This window comes from Phyllobates terribilis, unplaced genomic scaffold, assembly GCF_046119375.1.
Source record: "Phyllobates terribilis strain yellow unplaced genomic scaffold, ASM4611937v1 Scaffold_68__1_contigs__length_7421828, whole genome shotgun sequence".
In the NCBI taxonomy this organism is placed as follows: Eukaryota; Metazoa; Chordata; class Amphibia; order Anura; family Dendrobatidae; genus Phyllobates; species Phyllobates terribilis.
Genome location: NW_027362828.1, coordinates 3,231,213 through 3,252,900, shown reverse-complemented (window position 1 = coordinate 3,252,900; position 21,688 = coordinate 3,231,213).

Genomic DNA, 21,688 nt, shown 5'->3' with positions numbered 1-21,688 from the left:
CTAATAATAGAGTCACCCACTACCAGGACCTGTCTAGCCTGCCCTACACTTCCCCCCTCCCCCTCATTACTGGAGCATACACTCCCCCGGCGGTCAGAGGATCTGTCATGCTCCAATAATGCCGGTTCTGAACCAGCCTTCCTATACTTCTTCCCTCTATCCCTTCTTACTGTTACCCAGCTCCCTGCCTGTTCAGCCTGCGCTTCCCCACTAAGCTCCACCCCCAGTGTTGACCCATTGAGTGTCTGCTCGGTGAGCAGCAAACTCCGTTCCATGTTGTCGATGCTCCTCAGTACCGCTATCTGAGCACTTAGATCCAGGATTTGGGCTTCCAAGTGCACGATATGCTCACATCTCTCGCAGCAGTATGGATCCCTGAGAGGTAGCTCAGGGAATGCATACATTGCGCAAGATGTACACTGCACGGCTCCGGCCAACATGGACGTCATTCTAAATATGGGGATACAGTCAGTATATATGTACAAGTACAAAACACAATTATTTATATATAGGTGTATGGACGGGGATCAATTAGGGATGTGCAAGTGTATCGATTAGATATCGGCGCGGGATCAGTTAAGTATGGACGGGGGATCAATTAAGTATCAATTAAGTATGGACGGGGGATCAGCTGAGTGGGTCAGGTGGATTAATTAAATATGGACGGTGTGTCAATTAACTATGGACTGGGATCAATAAGTATGGACTGGGGAAATAATTAATTGTGGACTAGGGAATCAATCAATTAATTATTGACAGGGGGTTTAATTAAATAGGATGGGGGGTAAAGCAAATAAATAGGTATGGACGGTGGGTCAATTAACTAAGGACTGGGGATCAATAAGTATCAATAATATCAATAAATATGGACTGGGGAAATAATTAATTGTGGTCTGGGGAATCAATCAATTAATTATGGACAGGGGTTAATTAAATATGGTGGGGGATAAGGCAAATAGATAGGGACTGGGGATGAGTAAAAGTGGACAAGGGGAATCTATTAAATAGGACAAGGGGGATCAATCAATTATGGGCTGGGGGGGTCAATCATTTAAATGTGGTCAGGGGGATCACTTTAATATGGACGCGGGGTGGTCGGGGATCAATTAAATGAGGACGGGGGGGTCAATTTAATGTGGTCAGAGGGATCAGTTAAATATGGACGGGGGTGTTCAGGGGAATCAATTTAAATATGGACGGGGGTGATCAATTAAATATGGACGGGGGGGTAATCAATTAAATATGGACTAGGGAATACAATACAATTACAATATAGATACAAATACAATACAGTACAGTACACACTTGGGTTCAGTAGGGCCGCTTATCGCGGCCTCCTGCCCCTCACTCACCTCCTCTAGGGACGCTGCACGCTATCACAGCGCGCTTGTCCCTCCGGTCGCCTCTTACCGGTCCTCCTGATCACCTCCTGGTCACCACCACCTGGCACCCTCCGCTGGCCGGCACTGCACGCTGCCACAGCGCTCTCTTGCGCTCGTCCCTCCGGTCGCCTCCATCTGGTCCTCCCGGTCCGCTCGGTCACCTCCGCCTGGCTCTCCTCCCTTCCCAGGAGCTCTCTCCACACACAGCACAACTCTTGCAGCACACGGCAGGATCCGCCTCCACCGTCTTAATAAGACAGTTTAAATGTCCCTTGGAAGAGACGTGCAGGTCGCAGTAGTTTAACAAGACGGTTTAAATGCCCCTTGGAAGAGACGTGCAGGTCGCAGTAGCTTAACAAGATGGTTTAAATGCCCCTTGGAAGAGCGGTGGAGGTCGCAGTAGCTTAACAAGATGGTTTAAATGCCCATTGGAAGAGACCTGCAGGTCGCAGTAGCTTAATAAGACAGTTTAAATGCCCCTTGGAAGAGACGTGCAGGTCGCAGTAGCTTAATAAGATGGTTTAAATTCCCCTTCGAAGAGACGTGCAGGTCGCAGTAGCTTAACAAGATGGTTTAAATGCCTCTTGGAAGAGCGGTGGAGGTCGCAGAAGCTTAACAAGACAGTTTAAATGCCCCTTGGAAGAGCCGTGCAGGGCACAGGAGCTTAATAAGACGGTTTAAATGTCCCTTGGAAGAAACGTGCAGGTCGCAGTAGCTTAACAAGACGGTTTAAATGCCCCTTGGAAGAGACGTGCAGGTCGCAGTAGCTTAAAAGACTGTTTAATGCCCTTGGAAGAGCGATGTAGGTCGCAGTAGCTTAACAAGACAGTTTAAATGCCCCTTGGAAGAGACGTGCAGGTCGCAGTAGCTTGACAAGACATTTTAAATGCCCCTTGGAAGAAACGCGCAGGTCATAGTAGCTTAATAAGATGGTTTAAATGCCCCTTGGAAGAGACGTGCAGGTCGCAGTAGCTTAACAAGAAGGTTTAAATGCCCCTTTGAAGAGACGTGCAGGTCGCAGTAGCTTAACAAGACGGTTTAAATGCCCCTTAGAAGAGGCTTGCAGGTCGCAGTAGCTTACCAAGATGGTTTAAATGCCCCTTGGAAAAGACCTGCAGGTCGCAGAAGCTTAACAAGATGGTTTAAACGCCCCTTGGAAGAGCGGTGGAGGTCGCAGTAGCTTAAAAAGACGGTTTAAATGCCCCTTGGAAAAGACGTGAAGGTCGCAGTAGCTTAACAAGATTGTTTAAATGCCCCTTGGAAGAGACGTGCAGGTCGCAGTAGCTTAACAAGACAGTTTAAATGCCCCTTGGACGAGGCTTGCAGGTCGCAGTAGCTTACCAAGACGTTTTAAATGGCCCTTGGAATAGACGTGCCGGTCGCAGTAGCTTAACAAGATGGTTAAAATGCCCCTTGGAAGAGCGGTGGAGGTCGCAATAGCTTAACAAGACGGTTTAAATGCCCCTTAGAAGAGACATGCAGGTCACAGTAGCTTAACAAGACGGTTTAAATGCCCCTTGGAAGAGACGTGCAGGTCGCAGTAGCTTAACAAGACAGTTTAAATGCCCTTTGGAAGAGACGTGCAGGTCGCAGTAGCTTAACAAGACAGTTTAAATGCCCCTTGGAAGAGACGTGCAGGTCGCAGTAGCTTAATAAGACGGTTTAAATGCCCCTTGCAAGAGACGTGCTGGTCACAGTAGCTTAATAAGACGGTTTAAATGCCCCTTGGTAGAAACGTGCAGGTCACAGTAGCTTAACAAGATGGTTTAAATGCCACTTGGAATAGACGTGCAGGACGCAGTAGCTTAACAAGATGGTTTAAATGCCCCTTGGAAGAGCGGTGGAGGTCGCAGTAGCTTAACAAGACGGTTTAAATGCCCATTGGAAGAGACCTGCAGGTCGCAGTAGCTTAATAAGACAGTTTAAATGCCCCTTGGAAAAGACGTGTAGGTTGCAGTAGCTTAAAAGACGGTTTAAATGCCCCATGGAAGAGCAGTTAGGTCGCAGTAGCTTAACAAGACAGTTTAAATGCCCCTTGGAAGAGACGTGCAGGTCGCAGTAGCTTAACAAGACAGTTTAAATGCCCTTTGGATGAAACGTGCAGGTCACAGTAGCTTAATAAGATGGTTTAAATGCCCCTTGGAAGAGACGTGCAGGTCGCAGTAGCTTAAAAGGACGGTTTAAATGCCCCTTTGAAGAGACGTGCAGGTCGCAGTAGCTTAACAAGACGGGTTAAATGCCCCTTAGAAGAGGCTTGCAGGTCGCAGTAGCTTACCAAGATGGTTTAAATGCCCCTTGGAAAAGACGTGCAGGTCGCAGTAGCTTAACAAGATGGTTTAAATGCCCCTTGGAAGAGCGGTGGAGGTCGCAGTAGCTTAACAAGACGGTTTAAATGCCCCTTTGAAAAGACGTGAAGGTCGCAGTAGCTTAACAAGATTGTTTAAATGCCCGTTGGAAGAGACGTGCAGGTTGCAGTAGCTTAACAAGACAGTTTAAATGCCCGTTGGAAGAGTCTTGCAGGTCGCAGTAGCTTACCAAGACGGTTTAAATGGCCCTTGGAAGAGACGTGCCGGTCGCAGTAGCTTAACAAGACGGTTTAAATGCCCCTTGGAAGAGCGGTGGAGGTCGCAGTAGCTTAACAAGACGGTTTAAATGCCCCTTGGAAGAGCGGTGGAGGTCGCAGTAGCTTAACAAGACGGTTTAAATGCCCCTTTGAAAAGACGTGAAGGTCGCAGTAGCTTAACAAGATTGTTTAAATGCCCCTTGGAAGAGACGTGCAGGTTGCAGTAGCTTAACAAGACAGTTTAAATGCCCGTTGGAAGAGTCTTGCAGGTCGCAGTAGCTTACCAAGACGGTTTAAATGGCCCTTGGAAGAGACGTGCAGGTCGCAGTAGCTTAACAAGACGGTTTAAATGCCCCTTGGAAGAGCGGTGGAGGTCGCAGTAGCTTAACAAGACGGTTTAAATGCCCCTTGGAAGAGACATGCAGGTCACAGTAGCTTAACAAGATGGTTTAAATGCCCCTTGGAAGAGACGTGCAGGTCGCAGTAGCTTAACAAGACAGTTTAAATGCCCTTTGGAAGAGACGTGCTGGTCGCAGTAGCTTAACAAGACAGTTTAAATGCCCCTTGGAAGAGACGTGCAGGTCGCAGTAGCTTAATAAGTCGGTTTAAATGCCCCTTGCAAGAGACGTGCAGGTCGCAGTAGCTTAATAAGACGATTTAAATGCCCCTTGGTAGAAACATGGAGGTTACAGTAGCTTAACAAGACGGTTTAAATGCCACTTGGAAGAGACGTGCAGGTCGCAGTAGCTTAACAAGATGGTTTAAATGCCCTTGGAAGAGCGGTGTAGGTCGCAGTAGCTTAACAAGACGGTTTAAGTGCCCATTGGAAGAGACCTGCAGGTCGCAGTAGCTTAATAAGATGGTTTAAATGCCACTTGGAATAGCGGTGGAGGTCGCAGTAGCTTAACAAGACGGTTTAAATGACCTTGGAAGAGACGTGTAGGTCGCAGTAGCTTAACAAGACGGTTTAAATGCCCCTTAGAAGAGGCTTGCAGGTCGCAGTAGCTTACCAAGATGGTTTAAATGCCCCTAGGAAAAGACGTGCAGGTCGCAGTATCTTAACAAGATGGTTTTAATGCCCCTTGGAAGAGCGGTGGAGGTCGCAGTAGCTTAACAAGACGGTTTAAATGCCCCTTGGAAAATACGTGAAGGTCGCAGTAGCTTAACAAGATTGTTAAAATGCCCCTTGGAAGAGACGTGCAGGTCGCAGTAGCTTAACAAGACAGTTTAAATGCCCCTTGGAAGAGGCTTGCAGGTCGCAGTAGCTTACCAAGACGGTTTAAATGCCCCTTGGAAGAGTGGTGGAGGTCGCAGTAGCTTAACAAGACGGTTTAAATGCCCCTTGGAAGAGACATGCAGGTCACAGTAGCTTAGCAAGACGGTTTAAATGCCCCTTGGAAGAGACGTGCAGGTCGCAGTAGCTTAACAAGATGGTTTAAATGCCCCTTGGAAGGGACGTGCAGGTCTCAGTAGATTAACAAGACGGTTTAAATGCCCTTTGGCAGAGACATGCAGGTCGCAGTATCTTAGCAAGACAGTTTAAATGCCCCTTGGAAGAGACGTGCAGGTCGCAGTAGCTTAATAAGACGGTTTAAATGCCCCTTGCAATAGACGTGCAGGTCGCAGTAGCTTAATAAGACGGTTTAAATGCCCCTTGGTAGAAACGTGCAGGTCACAGTAGCTTAACAAGACGGTTTAAATGCCACTTGGAAGAGACATGCCGGTCGTAGTAGCTTAACAAGATGGTTTAAATGCCTCTTGGAAGAGCGGTGGAGGTCGCAGAAGCTTAACAAGACAGTTTAAATGCCCCTTGGAAGAGCCGTGCAGGTCACAGGAGCTTAATAAGATGGTTTAAATGTCCCTTGGAAGAGACGTGCAGGTCGCAGTAGCTTAACAAGACGGTTTAAATGCCCCTTGGAAGAGACGTGCAGGTTGCGGTAGCTTAATAAGATGGTTTAAATGCCCCTTGGAAGAGACGTGCAGGTCGCAGTAGCTTAACAAGACGGTTTAAATGCCCCTTTGAAGAGACGTGCAGGTTGCAGTAGCTTAACAAGACGGGTTAAATGCCCCTTAGAAGAGGCTTGCAGGTCGCAGTAGCTTACCAAGATGGTTTAAATGCCCCTTGGAAAAGACGTGCAGGTCGCAGTAGCTTAACAAGATGGTTTAAATGCCCCTTGGAAGAGCGGTGGAGGTCGCAGTAGCTTAACAAGACGGTTTAAATGCCCCTTTGAAAAGACGTGAAGGTCGCAGTAGCTTAACAAGATTGTTTAAATGCCCCTTGGAAGAGACGTGCAGGTTGCAGTAGCTTAACAAGACAGTTTAAATGCCCGTTGGAAGAGTCTTGCAGGTCGCAGTAGCTTACCAAGACGGTTTAAATGGCCCTTGGAAGAGACGTGCCGGTCGCAGTAGCTTAACAAGACGGTTTAAATGCCCCTTGGAAGAGCGGTGGAGGTCGCAGTAGCTTAACAAGACGGTTTAAATGCGCCTTGGAAGAGACATGCAGGTCACAGTAGCTTAACAAGATGGTTTAAATGCCCCTTGGAAGAGACGTGCAGGTCGCAGTAGCTTAACAAGACAGTTTAAATGCCCTTTGGAAGAGACGTGCTGGTCGCAGTAGCTTAACAAGACAGTTTAAATGCCCCTTGGAAGAGACGTGCAGGTCGCAGTAGCTTAATAAGTCGGTTTAAATGCCCCTTGCAAGAGACGTGCAGGTCGCAGTAGCTTAATAAGACGGTTTAAATGCCCCTTGGTAGAAACATGCAGGTTACAGTAGCTTAACAAGACGGTTTAAATGCCACTTGGAAGAGACGTGCAGGTCGCAGTAGCTTAACAAGATGGTTTAAATGCCCTTGGAAGAGCGGTGTAGGTCGCAGTAGCTTAACAAGACGGTTTAAGTGCCCATTGGAAGAGACCTGCAGGTCGCAGTAGCTTAATAAGATGGTTTAAATGCTCCTTGGAAGAGCGGTGGAGGTCGCAGTAGCTTAACAAGACGGTTTAAATGCCCCTTAGAAGAGGCTTGCAGGTCGCAGTAGCTTACCAAGATGGTTTAAATGCCCCTAGGAAAAGACGTGCAGGTCGCAGTAGCTTAACAAGATGGTTTTAATGCCCCTTGGAAGAGCGGTGGAGGTCGCAGTAGCTTAACAAGACGGTTTAAATGCCCCTTTGAAAAGACGTGAAGGTCGCAGTAGCTTAACAAGATTGTTTAAATGCCCGTTGGAAGAGACGTGCAGGTTGCAGTAGCTTAACAAGACAGTTTAAATGCCCGTTGGAAGAGTCTTGCAGGTCGCAGTAGCTTACCAAGACGGTTTAAATGGCCCTTGGAAGAGACGTGCCGGTCGCAGTAGCTTAACAAGACGGTTTAAATGCCCCTTGGAAGAGCGGTGGAGGTCGCAGTAGCTTAACAAGACGGTTTAAATGCCCCTTTGAAAAGACGTGAAGGTCGCAGTAGCTTAACAAGATTGTTTAAATGCCCCTTGGAAGAGACGTGCAGGTTGCAGTAGCTTAACAAGACAGTTTAAATGCCCGTTGGAAGAGTCTTGCAGGTCGCAGTAGCTTACCAAGACGGTTTAAATGGCCCTTGGAAGAGACGTGCCGGTCGCAGTAGCTTAACAAGACGGTTTAAATGCCCCTTGGAAGAGCGGTGGAGGTCGCAGTAGCTTAACAAGACGGTTTAAATGCCCCTTGGAAGAGACATGCAGGTCACAGTAGCTTAACAAGATGGTTTAAATGCCCCTTGGAAGAGACGTGCAGGTCGCAGTAGCTTAACAAGACAGTTTAAATGCCCTTTGGAAGAGACGTGCTGGTCGCAGTAGCTTAACAAGACAGTTTAAATGCCCCTTGGAAGAGACGTGCAGGTCGCAGTAGCTTAATAAGTCGGTTTAAATGCCCCTTGCAAGAGACGTGCAGGTCGCAGTAGCTTAATAAGACGATTTAAATGCCCCTTGGTAGAAACATGGAGGTTACAGTAGCTTAACAAGACGGTTTAAATGCCACTTGGAAGAGACGTGCAGGTCGCAGTAGCTTAACAAGATGGTTTAAATGCCCTTGGAAGAGCGGTGTAGGTCGCAGTAGCTTAACAAGACGGTTTAAGTGCCCATTGGAAGAGACCTGCAGGTCGCAGTAGCTTAATAAGATGGTTTAAATGCCACTTGGAATAGCGGTGGAGGTCGCAGTAGCTTAACAAGACGGTTTAAATGACCTTGGAAGAGACGTGCAGGTCGCAGTAGCTTAAAAAGACGGTTTAAATGCCCCTTAGAAGAGGCTTGCAGGTCGCAGTAGCTTACCAAGATGGTTTAAATGCCCCTAGGAAAAGACGTGCAGGTCGCAGTATCTTAACAAGATGGTTTTAATGCCCCTTGGAAGAGCGGTGGAGGTCGCAGTAGCTTAACAAGACGGTTTAAATGCCCCTTGGAAAATACGTGAAGGTCGCAGTAGCTTAACAAGATTGTTAAAATGCCCCTTGGAAGAGACGTGCAGGTCGCAGTAGCTTAACAAGACAGTTTAAATGCCCCTTGGAAGAGGCTTGCAGGTCGCAGTAGCTTACCAAGACGGTTTAAATGCCCCTTGGAAGAGTGGTGGAGGTCGCAGTAGCTTAACAAGACGGTTTAAATGCCCCTTGGAAGAGACATGCAGGTCACAGTAGCTTAGCAAGACGGTTTAAATGCCCCTTGGAAGAGACGTGCAGGTCGCAGTAGCTTAACAAGATGGTTTAAATGCCCCTTGGAAGGGACGTGCAGGTCGCAGTAGATTAACAAGACGGTTTAAATGCCCTTTGGCAGAGAAATGCAGGTCGCAGTATCTTAGCAAGACAGTTTAAATGCCCCTTGGAAGAGACGTGCAGGTCGCAGTAGCTTAATAAGACGGTTTAAATGCCCCTTGCAATAGACGTGCAGGTCGCAGTAGCTTAATAAGACGGTTTAAATGCCCCTTGGTAGAAACGTGCAGGTCACAGTAGCTTAACAAGACGGTTTAAATGCCACTTGGAAGAGACATGCCGGTCGTAGTAGCTTAACAAGATGGTTTAAATGCCTCTTGGAAGAGCGGTGGAGGTCGCAGAAGCTTAACAAGACAGTTTAAATGCCCCTTGGAAGAGCCGTGCAGGTCACAGGAGCTTAATAAGATGGTTTAAATGTCCCTTGGAAGAGACGTGCAGGTCGCAGTAGCTTAACAAGACGGTTTAAATGCCCCTTGGAAGAGACGTGCAGGTTGCGGTAGCTTAATAAGATGGTTTAAATGCCCCTTGGAAGAGACGTGCAGGTCGCAGTAGCTTAACAAGACGGTTTAAATGCCCCTTTGAAGAGACGTGCAGGTTGCAGTAGCTTAACAAGACGGGTTAAATGCCCCTTAGAAGAGGCTTGCAGGTCGCAGTAGCTTACCAAGATGGTTTAAATGCCCCTTGGAAAAGACGTGCAGGTCGCAGTAGCTTAACAAGATGGTTTAAATGCCCCTTGGAAGAGCGGTGGAGGTCGCAGTAGCTTAACAAGACGGTTTAAATGCCCCTTTGAAAAGACGTGAAGGTCGCAGTAGCTTAACAAGATTGTTTAAATGCCCCTTGGAAGAGACGTGCAGGTTGCAGTAGCTTAACAAGACAGTTTAAATGCCCGTTGGAAGAGTCTTGCAGGTCGCAGTAGCTTACCAAGACGGTTTAAATGGCCCTTGGAAGAGACGTGCCGGTCGCAGTAGCTTAACAAGACGGTTTAAATGCCCCTTGGAAGAGCGGTGGAGGTCGCAGTAGCTTAACAAGACGGTTTAAATGCCCCTTGGAAGAGACATGCAGGTCACAGTAGCTTAACAAGATGGTTTAAATGCCCCTTGGAAGAGACGTGCAGGTCGCAGTAGCTTAACAAGACAGTTTAAATGCCCTTTGGAAGAGACGTGCTGGTCGCAGTAGCTTAACAAGACAGTTTAAATGCCCCTTGGAAGAGACGTGCAGGTCGCAGTAGCTTAATAAGTCGGTTTAAATGCCCCTTGCAAGAGACGTGCAGGTCGCAGTAGCTTAATAAGACGGTTTAAATGCCCCTTGGTAGAAACATGCAGGTTACAGTAGCTTAACAAGACGGTTTAAATGCCACTTGGAAGAGACGTGCAGGTCGCAGTAGCTTAACAAGATGGTTTAAATGCCCTTGGAAGAGCGGTGTAGGTCGCAGTAGCTTAACAAGACGGTTTAAGTGCCCATTGGAAGAGAACTGCAGGTCGCAGTAGCTTAATAAGATGGTTTAAATGCTCCTTGGAAGAGCGGTGGAGGTCGCAGTAGCTTAACAAGACGGTTTAAATGCCCCTTAGAAGAGGCTTGCAGGTCGCAGTAGCTTACCAAGATGGTTTAAATGCCCCTAGGAAAAGACGTGCAGGTCGCAGTAGCTTAACAAGATGGTTTTAATGCCCCTTGGAAGAGCGGTGGAGGTCGCAGTAGCTTAACAAGACGGTTTAAATGCCCCTTGGAAAATACGTGAAGGTCGCAGTAGCTTAACAAGATTGTTAAAATGCCCCTTGGAAGAGACGTGCAGGTCGCAGTAGCTTAACAAGACAGTTTAAATGCCCCTTGGAAGAGGCTTGCAGGTCGCAGTAGCTTACCAAGACGGTTTAAATGCCCCTAGGAAAAGACGTGCAGGTCGCAGTAGCTTAACAAGATGGTTTTAATGCCCCTTGGAAGAGCGGTGGAGGTCGCAGTAGCTTAACAAGACGGTTTAAATGCCCCTTGGAAAATACGTGAAGGTCGCAGTAGCTTAACAAGATTGTTAAAATGCCCCTTGGAAGAGACGTGCAGGTCGCAGTGGCTTAACAAGACAGTTTAAATGCCCCTTGGAAGAGGCTTGCAGGTCGCAGTAGCTTACCAAGACGGTTTAAATGCCCCTTGGAAGAGTGGTGGAGGTCGCAGTAGCTTAACAAGACTGTTTAAATGCCCCTTGGAAGAGACATGCAGGTCACAGTAGCTTAGCAAGACGGTTTAAATGCCCCTTGGAAGAGACGTGCAGGTCGCAGTAGCTTAACAAGATGGTTTAAATGCCCCTTGGAAGGGACGTGCAGGTCTCAGTAGATTAACCAGACGGTTTAAATGCCCTTTGGCAGAGACATGCAGGTCGCAGTATCTTAACAAGACAGTTTAAATGCCCCTTGGAAGAGACGTGCAGGTCGCAGTAGCTTAATAAGACGGTTTAAATGCCCCTTGGTAGAAACATGGAGGTTACAGTAGCTTAACAAGACGGTTTAAATGCCACTTGGAAGAGACGTGCAGGTCGCAGTAGCTTAACAAGATGGTTTAAATGCCCTTGGAAGAGCGGTGTAGGTCGCAGTAGCTTAACAAGACGGTTTAAGTGCCCATTGGAAGAGACCTGCAGGTCGCAGTAGCTTAATAAGATGGTTTAAATGCCACTTGGAATAGCGGTGGAGGTCGCAGTAGCTTAACAAGACGGTTTAAATGACCTTGGAAGAGACGTGCAGGTCGCAGTAGCTTAACAAGACGGTTTAAATGCCCCTTAGAAGAGGCTTGCAGGTCGCAGTAGCTTACCAAGATGGTTTAAATGCCCCTAGGAAAAGACGTGCAGGTCGCAGTATCTTAACAAGATGGTTTTAATGCCCCTTGGAAGAGCGGTGGAGGTCGCAGTAGCTTAACAAGACGGTTTAAATGCCCCTTGGAAAATACGTGAAGGTCGCAGTAGCTTAACAAGAATGTTAAAATGCCCCTTGGAAGAGACGTGCAGGTCGCAGTAGCTTAACAAGACAGTTTAAATGCCCCTTGGAAGAGGCTTGCAGGTCGCAGTAGCTTACCAAGACGGTTTAAATGCCCCTTGGAAGAGTGGTGGAGGTCGCAGTAGCTTAACAAGACGGTTTAAATGCCCCTTGGAAGAGACATGCAGGTCACAGTAGCTTAGCAAGACGGTTTAAATGCCCCTTGGAAGAGACGTGCAGGTCGCAGTAGCTTAACAAGATGGTTTAAATGCCCCTTGGAAGGGACGTGCAGGTCGCAGTAGATTAACAAGACGGTTTAAATGCCCTTTGGCAGAGAAATGCAGGTCGCAGTATCTTAGCAAGACAGTTTAAATGCCCCTTGGAAGAGACGTGCAGGTCGCAGTAGCTTAATAAGACGGTTTAAATGCCCCTTGCAATAGACGTGCAGGTCGCAGTAGCTTAATAAGACGGTTTAAATGCCCCTTGGTAGAAACGTGCAGGTCACAGTAGCTTAACAAGACGGTTTAAATGCCACTTGGAAGAGACATGCCGGTCGTAGTAGCTTAACAAGATGGTTTAAATGCCTCTTGGAAGAGCGGTGGAGGTCGCAGAAGCTTAACAAGACAGTTTAAATGCCCCTTGGAAGAGCCGTGCAGGTCACAGGAGCTTAATAAGATGGTTTAAATGTCCCTTGGAAGAGACGTGCAGGTCGCAGTAGCTTAACAAGACGGTTTAAATGCCCCTTGGAAGAGACGTGCAGGTTGCGGTAGCTTAATAAGATGGTTTAAATGCCCCTTGGAAGAGACGTGCAGGTCGCAGTAGCTTAACAAGACGGTTTAAATGCCCCTTTGAAGAGACGTGCAGGTTGCAGTAGCTTAACAAGACGGGTTAAATGCCCCTTAGAAGAGGCTTGCAGGTCGCAGTAGCTTACCAAGATGGTTTAAATGCCCCTTGGAAAAGACGTGCAGGTCGCAGTAGCTTAACAAGATGGTTTAAATGCCCCTTGGAAGAGCGGTGGAGGTCGCAGTAGCTTAACAAGACGGTTTAAATGCCCCTTTGAAAAGACGTGAAGGTCGCAGTAGCTTAACAAGATTGTTTAAATGCCCCTTGGAAGAGACGTGCAGGTTGCAGTAGCTTAACAAGACAGTTTAAATGCCCGTTGGAAGAGTCTTGCAGGTCGCAGTAGTTTACCAAGACGGTTTAAATGGCCCTTGGAAGAGACGTGCAGGTCGCAGTAGCTTAACAAGACGGTTTAAATGCCCCTTTGAAGAGACGTGCAGGTTGCAGTAGCTTAACAAGACGGGTTAAATGCCCCTTAGAAGAGGCTTGCAGGTCGCAGTAGCTTACCAAGATGGTTTAAATGCCCCTTGGAAAAGACGTGCAGGTCGCAGTAGCTTAACAAGATGGTTTAAATGCCCCTTGGAAGAGCGGTGGAGGTCGCAGTAGCTTAACAAGACGGTTTAAATGCCCCTTTGAAAAGACGTGAAGGTCGCAGTAGCTTAACAAGATTGTTTAAATGCCCCTTGGAAGAGACGTGCAGGTTGCAGTAGCTTAACAAGACAGTTTAAATGCCCGTTGGAAGAGTCTTGCAGGTCGCAGTAGCTTACCAAGACGGTTTAAATGGCCCTTGGAAGAGACGTGCCGGTCGCAGTAGCTTAACAAGACGGTTTAAATGCCCCTTGGAAGAGCGGTGGAGGTCGCAGTAGCTTAACAAGACGGTTTAAATGCGCCTTGGAAGAGACATGCAGGTCACAGTAGCTTAACAAGATGGTTTAAATGCCCCTTGGAAGAGACGTGCAGGTCGCAGTAGCTTAACAAGACAGTTTAAATGCCCTTTGGAAGAGACGTGCTGGTCGCAGTAGCTTAACAAGACAGTTTAAATGCCCCTTGGAAGAGACGTGCAGGTCGCAGTAGCTTAATAAGTCGGTTTAAATGCCCCTTGCAAGAGACGTGCAGGTCGCAGTAGCTTAATAAGACGGTTTAAATGCCCCTTGGTAGAAACATGCAGGTTACAGTAGCTTAACAAGACGGTTTAAATGCCACTTGGAAGAGACGTGCAGGTCGCAGTAGCTTAACAAGATGGTTTAAATGCCCTTGGAAGAGCGGTGTAGGTCGCAGTAGCTTAACAAGACGGTTTAAGTGCCCATTGGAAGAGACCTGCAGGTCGCAGTAGCTTAATAAGATGGTTTAAATGCTCCTTGGAAGAGCGGTGGAGGTCGCAGTAGCTTAACAAGACGGTTTAAATGCCCCTTAGAAGAGGCTTGCAGGTCGCAGTAGCTTACCAAGATGGTTTAAATGCCCCTAGGAAAAGACGTGCAGGTCGCAGTAGCTTAACAAGATGGTTTTAATGCCCCTTGGAAGAGCGGTGGAGGTCGCAGTAGCTTAACAAGACGGTTTAAATGCCCCTTTGAAAAGACGTGAAGGTCGCAGTAGCTTAACAAGATTGTTTAAATGCCCGTTGGAAGAGACGTGCAGGTTGCAGTAGCTTAACAAGACAGTTTAAATGCCCGTTGGAAGAGTCTTGCAGGTCGCAGTAGCTTACCAAGACGGTTTAAATGGCCCTTGGAAGAGACGTGCCGGTCGCAGTAGCTTAACAAGACGGTTTAAATGCCCCTTGGAAGAGCGGTGGAGGTCGCAGTAGCTTAACAAGACGGTTTAAATGCCCCTTTGAAAAGACGTGAAGGTCGCAGTAGCTTAACAAGATTGTTTAAATGCCCCTTGGAAGAGACGTGCAGGTTGCAGTAGCTTAACAAGACAGTTTAAATGCCCGTTGGAAGAGTCTTGCAGGTCGCAGTAGCTTACCAAGACGGTTTAAATGGCCCTTGGAAGAGACGTGCCGGTCGCAGTAGCTTAACAAGACGGTTTAAATGCCCCTTGGAAGAGCGGTGGAGGTCGCAGTAGCTTAACAAGACGGTTTAAATGCCCCTTGGAAGAGACATGCAGGTCACAGTAGCTTAACAAGATGGTTTAAATGCCCCTTGGAAGAGACGTGCAGGTCGCAGTAGCTTAACAAGACAGTTTAAATGCCCTTTGGAAGAGACGTGCTGGTCGCAGTAGCTTAACAAGACAGTTTAATGCCCCTTGGAAGAGACGTGCAGGTCGCAGTAGCTTAATAAGTCGGTTTAAATGCCCCTTGCAAGAGACGTGCAGGTCGCAGTAGCTTAATAAGACGATTTAAATGCCCCTTGGTAGAAACATGGAGGTTACAGTAGCTTAACAAGACGGTTTAAATGCCACTTGGAAGAGACGTGCAGGTCGCAGTAGCTTAACAAGATGGTTTAAATGCCCTTGGAAGAGCGGTGTAGGTCGCAGTAGCTTAACAAGACGGTTTAAGTGCCCATTGGAAGAGACCTGCAGGTCGCAGTAGCTTAATAAGATGGTTTAAATGCCACTTGGAATAGCGGTGGAGGTCGCAGTAGCTTAACAAGACGGTTTAAATGACCTTGGAAGAGACGTGCAGGTCGCAGTAGCTTAACAAGACGGTTTAAATGCCCCTTAGAAGAGGCTTGCAGGTCGCAGTAGCTTACCAAGATGGTTTAAATGCCCCTAGGAAAAGACGTGCAGGTCGCAGTATCTTAACAAGATGGTTTTAATGCCCCTTGGAAGAGCGGTGGAGGTCGCAGTAGCTTAACAAGACGGTTTAAATGCCCCTTGGAAAATACGTGAAGGTCGCAGTAGCTTAACAAGATTGTTAAAATGCCCCTTGGAAGAGACGTGCAGGTCGCAGTAGCTTAACAAGACAGTTTAAATGCCCCTTGGAAGAGGCTTGCAGGTCGCAGTAGCTTACCAAGACGGTTTAAATGCCCCTTGGAAGAGTGGTGGAGGTCGCAGTAGCTTAACAAGACGGTTTAAATGCCCCTTGGAAGAGACATGCAGGTCACAGTAGCTTAGCAAGACGGTTTAAATGCCCCTTGGAAGAGACGTGCAGGTCGCAGTAGCTTAACAAGATGGTTTAAATGCCCCTTGGAAGGGACGTGCAGGTCGCAGTAGATTAACAAGACGGTTTAAATGCCCTTTGGCAGAGAAATGCAGGTCGCAGTATCTTAGCAAGACAGTTTAAATGCCCCTTGGAAGAGACGTGCAGGTCGCAGTAGCTTAATAAGACGGTTTAAATGCCCCTTGCAATAGACGTGCAGGTCGCAGTAGCTTAATAAGACGGTTTAAATGCCCCTTGGTAGAAACGTGCAGGTCACAGTAGCTTAACAAGACGGTTTAAATGCCACTTGGAAGAGACATGCCGGTCGTAGTAGCTTAACAAGATGGTTTAAATGCCTCTTGGAAGAGCGGTGGAGGTCGCAGAAGCTTAACAAGACAGTTTAAATGCCCCTTGGAAGAGCCGTGCAGGTCACAGGAGCTTAATAAGATGGTTTAAATGTCCCTTGGAAGAGACGTGCAGGTCGCAGTAGCTTAACAAGACGGTTTAAATGCCCCTTGGAAGAGACGTGCAGGTTGCGGTAGCTTAATAAGATGGTTTAAATGCCCCTTGGAAGAGACGTGCAGGTCGCAGTAGCTTAACAAGACGGTTTAAATGCCCCTTTGAAGAGACGTGCAGGTTGCAGTAGCTTAACAAGACGGGTTAAATGCCCCTTAGAAGAGGCTTGCAGGTCGCAGTAGCTTACCAAGATGGTTTAAATGCCCCTTGGAAAAGACGTGCAGGTCGCAGTAGCTTAACAAGATGGTTTAAATGCCCCTTGGAAGAGCGGTGGAGGTCGCAGTAGCTTAACAAGACGGTTTAAATGCCCCTTTGAAAAGACGTGAAGGTCGCAGTAGCTTAACAAGATTGTTTAAATGCCCCTTGGAAGAGACGTGCAGGTTGCAGTAGCTTAACAAGACAGTTTAAATGCCCGTTGGAAGAGTCTTGCAGGTCGCAGTAGCTTACCAAGACGGTTTAAATGGCCCTTGGAAGAGACGTGCCGGTCGCAGTAGCTTAACAAGACGGTTTAAATGCCCCTTGGAAGAGCGGTGGAGGTCGCAGTAGCTTAACAAGACGGTTTAAATGCCCCTTGGAAGAGACATGCAGGTCACAGTAGCTTAACAAGATGGTTTAAATGCCCCTTGGAAGAGACGTGCAGGTCGCAGTAGCTTAACAAGACAGTTTAAATGCCCTTTGGAAGAGACGTGCTGGTCGCAGTAGCTTAACAAGACAGTTTAAATGCCCCTTGGAAGAGACGTGCAGGTCGCAGTAGCTTAATAAGTCGGTTTAAATGCCCCTTGCAAGAGACGTGCAGGTCGCAGTAGCTTAATAAGACGGTTTAAATGCCCCTTGGTAGAAACATGCAGGTTACAGTAGCTTAACAAGACGGTTTAAATGCCACTTGGAAGAGACGTGCAGGTCGCAGTAGCTTAACAAGATGGTTTAAATGCCCTTGGAAGAGCGGTGTAGGTCGCAGTAGCTTAACAAGACGGTTTAAGTGCCCATTGGAAGAGAACTGCAGGTCGCAGTAGCTTAATAAGATGGTTTAAATGCTCCTTGGAAGAGCGGTGGAGGTCGCAGTAGCTTAACAAGACGGTTTAAATGCCCCTTAGAAGAGGCTTGCAGGTCGCAGTAGCTTACCAAGATGGTTTAAATGCCCCTAGGAAAAGACGTGCAGGTCGCAGTAGCTTAACAAGATGGTTTTAATGCCCCTTGGAAGAGCGGTGGAGGTCGCAGTAGCTTAACAAGACGGTTTAAATGCCCCTTGGAAAATACGTGAAGGTCGCAGTAGCTTAACAAGATTGTTAAAATGCCCCTTGGAAGAGACGTGCAGGTCGCAGTGGCTTAACAAGACAGTTTAAATGCCCCTTGGAAGAGGCTTGCAGGTCGCAGTAGCTTACCAAGACGGTTTAAATGCCCCTTGGAAGAGTGGTGGAGGTCGCAGTAGCTTAACAAGACTGTTTAAATGCCCCTTGGAAGAGACATGCAGGTCACAGTAGCTTAGCAAGACGGTTTAAATGCCCCTTGGAAGAGACGTGCAGGTCGCAGTAGCTTAACAAGATGGTTTAAATGCCCCTTGGAAGGGACGTGCAGGTCTCAGTAGATTAACCAGACGGTTTAAATGCCCTTTGGCAGAGACATGCAGGTCGCAGTATCTTAACAAGACAGTTTAAATGCCCCTTGGAAGAGACGTGCAGGTCGCAGTAGCTTAATAAGACGGTTTAAATGCCCCTTGGTAGAAACATGGAGGTTACAGTAGCTTAACAAGACGGTTTAAATGCCACTTGGAAGAGACGTGCAGGTCGCAGTAGCTTAACAAGATGGTTTAAATGCCCTTGGAAGAGCGGTGTAGGTCGCAGTAGCTTAACAAGACGGTTTAAGTGCCCATTGGAAGAGACCTGCAGGTCGCAGTAGCTTAATAAGATGGTTTAAATGCCACTTGGAATAGCGGTGGAGGTCGCAGTAGCTTAACAAGACGGTTTAAATGACCTTGGAAGAGACGTGCAGGTCGCAGTAGCTTAACAAGACGGTTTAAATGCCCCTAGGAAAAGACGTGCAGGTCGCAGTAGCTTAACAAGATGGTTTTAATGCCCCTTGGAAGAGCGGTGGAGGTCGCAGTAGCTTAACAAGACGGTTTAAATGCCCCTTGGAAAATACGTGAAGGTCGCAGTAGCTTAACAAGATTGTTAAAATGCCCCTTGGAAGAGACGTGCAGGTCGCAGTGGCTTAACAAGACAGTTTAAATGCCCCTTGGAAGAGGCTTGCAGGTCGCAGTAGCTTACCAAGACGGTTTAAATGCCCCTTGGAAGAGTGGTGGAGGTCGCAGTAGCTTAACAAGACTGTTTAAATGCCCCTTGGAAGAGACATGCAGGTCACAGTAGCTTAGCAAGACGGTTTAAATGCCCCTTGGAAGAGACGTGCAGGTCGCAGTAGCTTAACAAGATGGTTTAAATGCCCCTTGGAAGGGACGTGCAGGTCTCAGTAGATTAACCAGACGGTTTAAATGCCCTTTGGCAGAGACATGCAGGTCGCAGTATCTTAACAAGACAGTTTAAATGCCCCTTGGAAGAGACGTGCAGGTCGCAGTAGCTTAATAAGACGGTTTAAATGCCCCTTGGTAGAAACATGGAGGTTACAGTAGCTTAACAAGACGGTTTAAATGCCACTTGGAAGAGACGTGCAGGTCGCAGTAGCTTAACAAGATGGTTTAAATGCCCTTGGAAGAGCGGTGTAGGTCGCAGTAGCTTAACAAGACGGTTTAAGTGCCCATTGGAAGAGACCTGCAGGTCGCAGTAGCTTAATAAGATGGTTTAAATGCCACTTGGAATAGCGGTGGAGGTCGCAGTAGCTTAACAAGACGGTTTAAATGACCTTGGAAGAGACGTGCAGGTCGCAGTAGCTTAACAAGACGGTTTAAATGCCCCTTAGAAGAGGCTTGCAGGTCGCAGTAGCTTACCAAGATGGTTTAAATGCCCCTAGGAAAAGACGTGCAGGTCGCAGTATCTTAACAAGATGGTTTTAATGCCCCTTGGAAGAGCGGTGGAGGTCGCAGTAGCTTAACAAGACGGTTTAAATGCCCCTTGGAAAATACGTGAAGGTCGCAGTAGCTTAACAAGATTGTTAAAATGCCCCTTGGAAGAGACGTGCAGGTCGCAGTAGCTTAACAAGACAGTTTAAATGCCCCTTGGAAGAGGCTTGCAGGTCGCAGTAGCTTACCAAGACGGTTTAAATGCCCCTTGGAAGAGTGGTGGAGGTCGCAGTAGCTTAACAAGACGGTTTAAATGCCCCTTGGAAGAGACATGCAGGTCACAGTAGCTTAGCAAGACGGTTTAAATGCCCCTTGGAAGAGACGTGCAGGTCGCAGTAGCTTAACAAGATGGTTTAAATGCCCCTTGGAAGGGACGTGCAGGTCGCAGTAGATTAACAAGACGGTTTAAATGCCCTTTGGCAGAGAAATGCAGGTCGCAGTATCTTAGCAAGACAGTTTAAATGCCCCTTGGAAGAGACGTGCAGGTCGCAGTAGCTTAATAAGACGGTTTAAATGCCCCTTGCAATAGACGTGCAGGTCGCAGTAGCTTAATAAGACGGTTTAAATGCCCCTTGGTAGAAACGTGCAGGTCACAGTAGCTTAACAAGACGGTTTAAATGCCACTTGGAAGAGACATGCCGGTCGTAGTAGCTTAACAAGATGGTTTAAATGCCTCTTGGAAGAGCGGTGGAGGTCGCAGAAGCTTAACAAGACAGTTTAAATGCCCCTTGGAAGAGCCGTGCAGGTCACAGGAGCTTAATAAGATGGTTTAAATGTCCCTTGGAAGAGACGTGCAGGTCGCAGTAGCTTAACAAGACGGTTTAAATGCCCCTTGGAAGAGACGTGCAGGTTGCGGTAGCTTAATAAGATGGTTTAAATGCCCCTTGGAAGAGACGTGCAGGTCGCAGTAGCTTAACAAGACGGTTTAAATGCCCCTTTGAAGAGACGTGCAGGTTGCAGTAGCTTAACAAGACGGGTTAAATGCCCCTTAGAAGAGGCTTGCAGGTCGCAGTAGCTTACCAAGATGGTTTAAATGCCCCTTGGAAAAGACGTGCAGGTCGCAGTAGCTTAACAAGATGGTTTAAATGCCCCTTGGAAGAGCGGTGGAGGTCGCAGTAGCTTAACAAGACGGTTTAAATGCCCCTTTGAAAAGACGTGAAGGTCGCAGTAGCTTAACAAGATTGTTTAAATGCCCCTTGGAAGAGACGTGCAGGTTGCAGTAGCTTAACAAGACAGTTTAAATGCCCGTTGGAAGAGTCTTGCAGGTCGCAGTAGCTTACCAAGACGGTTTAAATGGCCCTTGGAAGAGACGTGCCGGTCGCAGTAGCTTAACAAGACGGTTTAAATGCCCCTTGGAAGAGCGGTGGAGGTCGCAGTAGCTTAACAAGACGGTTTAAATGCCCCTTGGAAGAGACATGCAGGTCACAGTAGCTTAACAAGATGGTTTAAATGCCCCTTGGAAGAGACGTGCAGGTCGCAGTAGCTTAACAAGACAGTTTAAATGCCCTTTGGAAGAGACGTGCTGGTCGCAGTAGCTTAACAAGACAGTTTAAATGCCCCTTGGAAGAGACGTGCAGGTCGCAGTAGCTTAATAAGTCGGTTTAAATGCCCCTTGCAAGAGACGTGCAGGTCGCAGTAGCTTAATAAGACGGTTTAAATGCCCCTTGGTAGAAACATGCAGGTTACAGTAGCTTAACAAGACGGTTTAAATGCCACTTGGAAGAGACGTGCAGGTCGCAGTAGCTTAACAAGATGGTTTAAATGCCCTTGGAAGAGCGGTGTAGGTCGCAGTAGCTTAACAAGACGGTTTAAGTGCCCATTGGAAGAGAACTGCAGGTCGCAGTAGCTTAATAAGATGGTTTAAATGCTCCTTGGAAGAGCGGTGGAGGTCGCAGTAGCTTAACAAGACGGTTTAAATGCCCCTTAGAAGAGGCTTGCAGGTCGCAGTAGCTTACCAAGATGGTTTAAATGCCCCTAGGAAAAGACGTGCAGGTCGCAGTAGCTTAACAAGATGGTTTTAATGCCCCTTGGAAGAGCGGTGGAGGTCGCAGTAGCTTAACAAGACGGTTTAAATGCCCCTTGGAAAATACGTGAAGGTCGCAGTAGCTTAACAAGATTGTTAAAATGCCCCTTGGAAGAGACGTGCAGGTCGCAGTAGCTTAACAAGACAGTTTAAATGCCCCTTGGAAGAGGCTTGCAGGTCGCAGTAGCTTACCAAGACGGTTTAAATGCCCCTAGGAAAAGACGTGCAGGTCGCAGTAGCTTAACAAGATGGTTTTAATGCCCCTTGGAAGAGCGGTGGAGGTCGCAGTAGCTTAACAAGACGGTTTAAATGCCCCTTGGAAAATACGTGAAGGTCGCAATAGCTTAACAAGATTGTTAAAATGCCCCTTGGAAGAGACGTGCAGGTCGCAGTGGCTTAACAAGACAGTTTAAATGCCCCTTGGAAGAGGCTTGCAGGTCGCAGTAGCTTACCAAGACGGTTTAAATGCCCCTTGGCAGAGTGATGGAGTTCGCAGTAGCTTACCAAGACAGTTTAAATGCCCCTTGGAAGAGACATGCAGGTCGCAGTAGCTTAACAAGACAGTTTAAATGCCCCATGAAAGAGATGTGCAGGTCGTAGTAGCTTAACAAGA